The sequence below is a fragment of the Crassostrea angulata genome, chromosome 4 (genome assembly GCF_025612915.1).
Source record: "Crassostrea angulata isolate pt1a10 chromosome 4, ASM2561291v2, whole genome shotgun sequence".
NCBI lineage: Eukaryota > Metazoa > Mollusca > Bivalvia > Ostreida > Ostreidae > Magallana > Magallana angulata.
The window spans coordinates 384,460-393,700 of NC_069114.1; positions in this window are offsets into that span (position 1 = coordinate 384,460).

A 9,241-nucleotide genomic window follows, 5' to 3' on the forward strand; every position below is an offset into this window, starting at 1 on the left:
TGAATAGTTTATTCTCAACATCCAATGATATGCGAGGTTGCGTTTGGGTTTTTTTTTTTCAAATATTTTTTATTCGATTTTAAACATGCTAGTTATCAAGATTCATGTTATGAATTCACATGAGTTGACGGTTTTTTATTGTCATTTTTTCATCAATCTTGAATAATCACATGCAATCAATTAAAATTCAACCGTTACTCTGCTCGAGTCGATCGACACACAATATCATTTATATATAACCACAGAACCATTTTAACAAGACTTTGGACTTTCGGTAAGATGTAAATGTCTTTTCCTTGCCTCAAAACAAGTAAAATAGGACGATGGATTCAAATGAAATATAGACAGACTGCACAGTCTAAGCTCAAAAGCCAGACAAATCTTGTTGATTTCAGAGAGCCATGGCTGAGAGGTCAGCAATGAAATAGGCATGCCTATGTCACAATGTAGTTTGATTAAACTGCCCAAAGTCCAAGCTCCTGTTAAAATGGTTCTGATATACACAAATAGAAATATCCAAGCATAGGATCATGTACAAAAACTTTCTGGATAACCAATCAGATGCTGGGGGCAAATTTTGTCACGTTATTTGAAACGTTCGGCAATAGAATGCTATTTACTTTTAAAAGTATCAGGGTTTACGAAAATTGAATGCAAAGGGGAAAGTAAAAAAAATACTCAGAAAAAGTTATAGGTTTATAATGCTTGACATGCATATTTGTGTTCATCCAAAAATCACAAAAATGTTTATTGCTTAGATTTATTTATTGCATTCGCACCCCCCCCCCCCCCAAAAAAAAAACAAAAACAAAAAAACAACCAAACAAACAAACAAAAACAAAACGGCTTTTAATCAACTCTCCTATGCAGTTACTCTGGCAAACCGAAAGTGAAACAGTGTTTGGACCTCAGCACAAATCATCACCGCTGACAATACTTAGACCTTAAAAATAATAGATAAACTCGAATTTATTTATAAATACCTTGAAAATAGTCAGATTTTAAATAGTACGAACAATTTAGATATTTTTTGTAGTCGTATGTATTCCTACGCCAGAGGTCGATATAGTCTCGTTCAACCAGACGCTCGGCTGTCTCCGTAAGTCTTTCTTGGTAGTCTTATTCAATATTGCTTGGATCCAGACATGTGTACAATTTTTAGAAATATTTCGATTACTTCGAGAATTCATTTTATAAAAATTTGCGTAATTCAAATACAGATTAGAAACTACTTGCTATGCAAAATAACGTATCGTTGATTTTAAAATAAATAATCGATAAAATCATCTCCCGTCAGTGCCTCAGTACTTGATTAGTAATTTAAGCACAGAAGTTCAAACATACGTAGGCCTCTGTGGTTAAAGTACAGGACTATATATGGCGATTCGTTTATGAATTTTGGCAATTAATAAAGAATACGTTGAGATCTTTCTACTATGAACAGGTACGGGGAAACGCTTTTTATGCACTATAATCTTCAGATTTAATTTGAAATTAACATTGTTCCGGATAATTACACCATTGCAAAGTTGGCATTTTTGCACCGGTCAAAAGTATCAAAATATTGAATTCAATATGCCGTATGACAGATCATTGCTTAGGAGTTTATAACCACCTGTGTGTTAAGGTATCGTAACCGTCAGATACACACTTTTATAAAATAAATTCCTACAAAAACAATTTTCTTATAGGATACATGGCATTACCTACCAGATTAAAATATTTCCTATAGGAATTGAATACGATAAGATTTTAAAAAAACTCCAATAGGATTTTAAATTCCGATTGGAAATCTTAATTTCGCACAGGAAAACTACCATTCTGAATCAAAAGCCTACAGGTGATACTTTCTATCTACAGGAATATAATTCATTTAGGATTTTCAATATTTCCTGTACGAAAATTATTTCTCCTAAAAGAATTATCATTTTCCTCGAGATATCAATTTTTAAACAAAAGGTATATTTAAAAAAACTTCTATGACGTCGCTAATTGTATATAGTCAACGTTTATTTTTAAACTATTCAATCAGTAATTGTTGGATATGTAATGGATAAATAACGAGATGGTGTTGAATAGTTTAGAGAAAACATTCCCTCCGAGGGCCGAAGGCCCGAGTAGGGGATGTTTTCTCTAAACTATTCAACACTATCGAGTTATTTATCTTACTTAAAAAAATTCCCCCATTTGAGCCTCTAAGAAGCATTGACCCATTCATATATCCAACTGTGATGTCATACAAAAGTATAATTCCAGCAATACCATACACAATAGCCTAACCAAACACACCTTTTTAATCATGGACGAGTGAACAGGTGCGCATGTTATAGAAAACCATACCGCTGTACTGAGCAGACAGATTTAGAAGATGAATTTTTTAACGCAAAGTACACACTTGTACAATGTATATAGAGATCCACAATTCCTGGAAAAACATGGATACCGTTTGAATGAATGATATTTTAAACTTGCAAGGAGAAAGGAAAAATCAGAATTTTGACGTCAATTAACAGACGATGATTTATCTAAAAAATTGATAGGAGTCTTATGAAGTCATAGTGCGACAATATTTCCTATATTGTTAAACTAATTAGAAGGAGTGATATGGTTCAAGGTTCAAAGAGGAAGTCTAAAAGTTTATGAAAGTGATTTATATGTGATCCCGAATCTATCAAAATTAAGAAAAGGAGATAGTTCTGCAAAAAAATTATTCGTGGCTTATCGGATATACATTTATGGATGACAAAATTCAGTTTTATAAATTTGAATTTATGTTGGAAATACACGTTTCAACATTTTTTCAGTTTTCTTTGTTTAATGCCCAGTTGGATATTTGAATATCCAACTGATTGACGGTTGGATATTAAAAATATCCAACTCCTATCAGTTGGATATTTATATATCCAACACCTGCTGGTTGAATAGTGAAAATAAACGTTGACTAAATACAATGGGTAACGTCATAGAAGTTTTTTAAATAAATATAAAAATATCCCACCACCCATCAGTTGGACAACAGTGCATGAAAAAAAAATATAGCAAAATGTTCAAACGAGTATTTACAAACTAAATCTATATCAATTATTAATACAGATTCATAGATGTATCTGATGAGTCATAAATGAAATCTTAACAGAAATATCTCCTTTTCTTAATTAATAGCTATGGGATCACATACATCACTTCCATGTAACACTTTTAGACCTCTTTTTCAAACCTTCAACTCTATCACTCCTTTTAATTAGTTTTAGAACCATTTTAACACGACCTCAGTAGGACATGCATGAATACATGTATCAATTCTTGTGTCAAAAGAAGTTAAAGCGACACTGGTTTCGAGTGAGATAAACACGGATTGTGTAGTCTTAGCTCAAAAGCCAGACAAATCTTGTTGATTTCAAACAGCCAGGCTGAGCCCAGCAATGAAATAGACAGACCTTCCAGTGTTCGTCACTTTGCTGTTTGACACAACTACCCGAAGTCCAAGCTCTTGATAAAATGGTTCTAATAATATATACTGGAAATATTGTCGCATTATTACGCCATAAGAATCCCATCACATTTTAACAAAACATCGTCCGATAATTTACGTCATAATTCTGATTTTCTATTTATATTTACTTTGGTTTAAAAATTCCTTCATCTAAATCCATGTCTAAAAAGTAGAAAGGAATGGTTTTCTATATCATGAGCACCAATTTTAAAGTTCACTGGTCCATAAACAAAAGGCGTGTTTGGTTAGGATAATGTGTATTTTTTACTGCTGGATATATAAATGGGTCAAAGCTTCTTTGACGTCCAGTGGGGGGGGGGGGGGGGGGGGGGAGTTTTTCAAGTAAGATAAATAACTCACGCATATCTCACTTGTCAGGTGAAACATACTCAACACAAAAGTGGTTATTTGTTATTGTATTCTATATAGACAACAATAACATGTCGGGCTTTGATCGTCATGTGCTATTGATTTGCTCCAAACTGTAAAGTGAAACTATTTTCATAAAGTCGAAAAGTCAAATAATATAACGGTTATAGGTTAAGATTCAATGGAATAATAATACTAGATACTTTTTTTGATCCGATTGGTTTTGTATTAAAATTGATAAAGTACATGTAGTACCCGGATGTAGCTGTAATTAGTCTTAAAAAATAAAGCCAATGACAATCCTATCACCCAACCGGTAGGAGCACATCCTATACTAATATCTTGGTACACGTGTTGTAACATTCGCGTGTAAGACGATTCCGTATGTTAAGCTTATTTTGACGGAATATATTATTTTAGTCGTACGACATGACAAGTTGATGATGACTGTGAGGCCCACAAACGGATCTCTGTTTGTAATTAGCGCTCCTAGAAATAGCAGTTTGTCAATGCGGCCTTCAATGCGCTCTCTGTGTTCCATTGCTTTTTTTCTGTGCATATTTTATCTTTTTCTGAGTCAATGGGGATTCGAACGACCATCACGTGTAGGGAGTCACGTGGCTGGCTGACAATTCTGTCCTAAAGATTGTTCGGACAACCACAGATCCGCAATTTCTGAAGGTCGACAACAGGGACAAGAAGCCTCCTCTATGTTTGATATATGTAAAGCCATACTCCGTAAACAACACAGTGGTATTAGGATTCTCACTGATAATTTATGCCATCACAATTTCCGTGGTAATAGTCTGATCCATTTTTACTCCTTAGAGAAACGTCACGAATTGATTTTTGGTGGTCAGATTTTACGATACATGTAAATGCCATAGATACATGTATCTATCACTTAGAAATAAAGCACTGGTGATAGAGCTGAAGATAATGCTTTGTTAACAATGAAAAGTATGAAACTTAAATTTTGATAGAGAACACCAACTAATTGTATTACATATCATTAAATCGATATCATATCATAAGGATTTCTGACTTATTTAAAAATTTGAAAAAATACGAATTTATAGAAGAAAACAAAACAAATAAATGCACAATGAGAATTGAGGTTTAAGGATAAGTCAATATCCGCATACACTAAACAAAAAAACGTTATGACATGTTTTAGCTCTATATCAATTTCCAAATAGGATATAGAAAACTCTGCACGTAATTCTTTGTTTATTCTTCATTATTTGTTGTCGTACTGAATGGCTAAATAGCAAGTGTGTTACAACCATAGATTGAATCATTTTCAAAGACGCTATAGAAATCGTGTAAATCTTTCGTGACCTTCATAATAACATAGATCCGTCGCCAGCGTCCTCATTAAAACTGCACGGATAATCCATGCTGTCATAATGAAGTCACGTCAAAATCCACACAGAGTCAGCCACCCAACATGGCAGGCAATTCTCGTTTGAGTAAACACAATACAAGAAAAAAAAATTCTGAAGGCCTTTACATGTTTTTTCCCACTTTTTTCTCCACATATAACAAGCATTGAATATCTATGCGATTTAAGATTGAATCAGTTTGATAGAAGGAAAAAAACGCTAAATGACTTTTTTTCAGTTCCTTATTCTATAATTAGTTACCACGTTCTGGTTCTCAACTGTTTCATTTAAGTGTCTCAGAAGAAGCTAATGACCAAAAGCAGCTTGTGTTAGTGTAATGACGAGGCTCCTACTCATGATCTTTTGATGTTCAATTGATGTCCAACAGATAAATTGCCAACCTGTCACCTATTGAAGGTACTCACTATAAACAGCTTATCTACCCCCAACCACACACACGCACACACACACACACACATTTTAAATGGCTCATTAACATTAACGATTTAAAATAAGATTCCTTTTTTTTCATTATAGATTTGTTTTATATAATTATAGTTTAGAATTCAAATATTATATGTATGCCTAATGGAATGCCTAAAATTCTGTAAAATTGAGATTAAACTGCAGTTGTGCACTGCATTACTTTGTGAAGTAATTTTCTTCCGAAAAGTACACACACTATATATATAAATTAGGAACAGATAAGAAAGTCCTACATAATTAATACAAGATCAATGCTTGTGGCTCCTCCACTGCTATAAGTGACGACAGCCAATTATTGATTCTCTTTCATTTCCTCAGTAAGAGCTCAGACCTAGCATTTGAGTGAATTCAAACAAATCCTAAAAAAAGGAGTTCAAAGCCTACGTTGGCTGCTCCGAATGTGACCCCCTGCCGAGTAGAACCAATCCGCTGACTAATTTCTCGTGCTTGTAGAGCAGTGATCGTGCATTTTCAAAGGCCATTGCTGTCCATTTGTTTCCAGGAAAGGAATTTCACGCCATCCCGACTGATTTATTTTGGTGGAGCAGAAAACAAAATACCAGATGATTTGTGTGGTTTTTTTAAAATACAAATCTTATTTAAGAGAACTGGCCATGGATAATTGTGGCCATATTTACACTATTTTTGTCATCTTAAGAAGAAAAGCTCTGTAGCAAAAATATGGCAAAACGTTCGATTTCTAAATCTCAAATACACGAATTTTCTCATTTCTAAGTGATAGCTTATAGCTCAATAAGTCGTTTCTAAACTTATTTTGACCATGCATGCTCTTCAAGATCTGTGATGATATGTTGGCGTTGTATAAGTTATTAATATGGAACGCCATAGCTGCCTTAAAGTCAATTTCATATTATATGAATTGGTATATCTTTTATATCCAATAGTAATATCATTATATGCAGTGGTAACATCATTATATGCAGTGGTAACATCATTATATACAGTGGTAACATCATTATATACTGTGATTTCGCCATTATATTCAGGGGTAAAATCTTTATATGAAGTGGTAACATCATTACGTTATGTCGTAAGATCATAATGTGCAGTGGTTTATTCATTATATGCTATGAATAAATCTTTATATGATATGATAAACTCATTTCATACAGAGCTAAACTCATAATGAACTATTGTTCAATCGTTATGTTATATGGTACACTCTTTATGTGCAGTTGCAAACTCCTTTTATGCAGTGCAACTTCTTGACATTAGGTGATTAGTTCATTATATGCAGTACTAACATCATGTTATGGTGTATTAAAACCAGTATGTATGGTGGTAAAACCTTTATGTATTGTTGTGAAAGCTTCACATGCAACTGTAAATCCTATATATGATGTGACAATTTCATAAAGTGCCGTTGTTGAGTCATTATATTATGAGGTCAGTTCTTTACATGATGCGATCATTTCATTATATGGAGTGGTAACTTCTTTATCAGCAGTTGTAAACTGGTTCTCGCTGAAAAGTTTTAATGGGGAGGAGGTCCAGTTTTATTTTGAAAAAGATGCCGCGTTCATTGTGACGATGCACATTTCCTGGTCAACTTGTCGTTTGTTTTGAAGAGAGAGAGAGAGAGAGAGAGAGAGAGAGAGAGAGAGAGAGAGAGAGAGAGAGAGAGAAAGAGAGAGAGAGAGAGAGAAAGAGAGAGAGAGAGAGTTAATAGTTAGTTTCTCTGTTCTTGATACATCGATGTGTGATAAATCGAATGAATTTTTAGTAGAGTACGCGTTTAATTTTAAAAGTAAAACAAATTTCAAAAAATGATTGTACTTTGTGTAGAAATTTAATACCCCCCCCCCCCTGCTTCTAGATCCGCGCATACAGTTAGGTAGATCACTTTATGTATTTTGATATTAACATAGAACAATTTGATTTCTACTTGCTATCGTGTTTAAAATATACATGTAATTCTTCGGAGCTTAATTAATTAATCTAATTCTGTCTATTCAAAAACGTTTAAATTGAGATACTTTGTTCTTGATTGTTATTTAAAATAATTTTAATACCATCCATATAAACCGTGGCGCTTGGAACAAACTTATCCGTATTTTGCTGATTCATAAATTTTTGCACGGCTTGCTTTCAACGATGTCGAACAATATGTACATACATTTTGAAAACGACATATTTTACAAAAAGATACATTAAATTTATCGATTAATGCGTTACTTTGTTTTAAAACCCCTCGTTCCGCAGCAAATGATTACAATTCATGTTTATAATGTGAACAAAGTCGGTAACGTTGAAGAAAATCAGCACACATGTAAAATATTACAATGACAAGCGTTTTGAAACTTATTTAACCGGACATTAATTATTTTCAAAACCATCGGAATAGGGGTATCACCTTTTCGTGCGATCAAAAATTAATTTTAGAAATTCCAAGCAGTTAGTCTCGGTGATTATTCGGCCATCCTGCGTAACCACTCGGCTATACTGTAATTTGCGAAGATTTAAAACACCATTTTTTAACTTCGGAGGGTTTTTTTTACGAAGTTTAATTGTTAAAAATATGCCTCTTTGAAACAAAAATCGGATATGCCATAAAACCAGTCACATTTTTCAGTGTAACCATTTTACAATTTGTTTAATGCATGGGGGTCTTGAACGGGGCTGGGGTGGGTCGCGGGGAGGACCCCGCCCCAGAAAAATTCAAATTTCTTAAATTCCCATGAAATTACCAAAAATTTGCCTCGAACCCACCTCCCCCACTCCTTCGGCAAACTTCAGTATTCATATTGCAACCCCCCCCCCCCCCGGAAATTTTTTTCTGAATCCGCGTATAAAATGGTTTTATAAAAATGATATGAAGATATCTGCAACAGCTTTATGGAAAATAGCACAGGAACTGCAACACATTCTTTGTAGGATTTAAAATACAAAAAAACATGCCCGGTGAGCTTAAAATTTATACAGTGGATGAAACTACCATTTAAAGAGGTTAACATCAACCAATTTCTTTATTATTTCTTAAAAATCAAATTAATTTAAAAAAAAATGAAAACGAATTTTTATATATGTCTATGAATCAAAATCTGTCTTTTCCTTTTGAGTTGGGGGCATTGATCAGCGAGGAGCAGCACCTACCTAGTTCATTGAAACAAAGGTCTTTTGACTTTGATTGCTTGATTTTTTGTACTTTCTTTTATTTTTAAATTAAAAGCATGCTCTATAATAATACATTCAATTTTTCACACAAAATGGGTTCAATGATTGATATTATGATATCGATGTTAAAGGACAGATAAACTCTCTTAGTCTCTCCCTCTCTCTTTCTCTCTCTTCCAAACAAACGACAAGTTGACCAGGAAATGTACATCGTCACAATGAACGCGGCATCTTTTTCAAAATAAAACTGGACCTCTTCCCCATTAAAACTTTTCAGCGAGAACCAGTTTACAACCTCATCATAAAGAGTTACGACTGCATATAAAGAAGTTGCCCTTCCATATAATGAAATGATCGCATCATGTAAAGAACT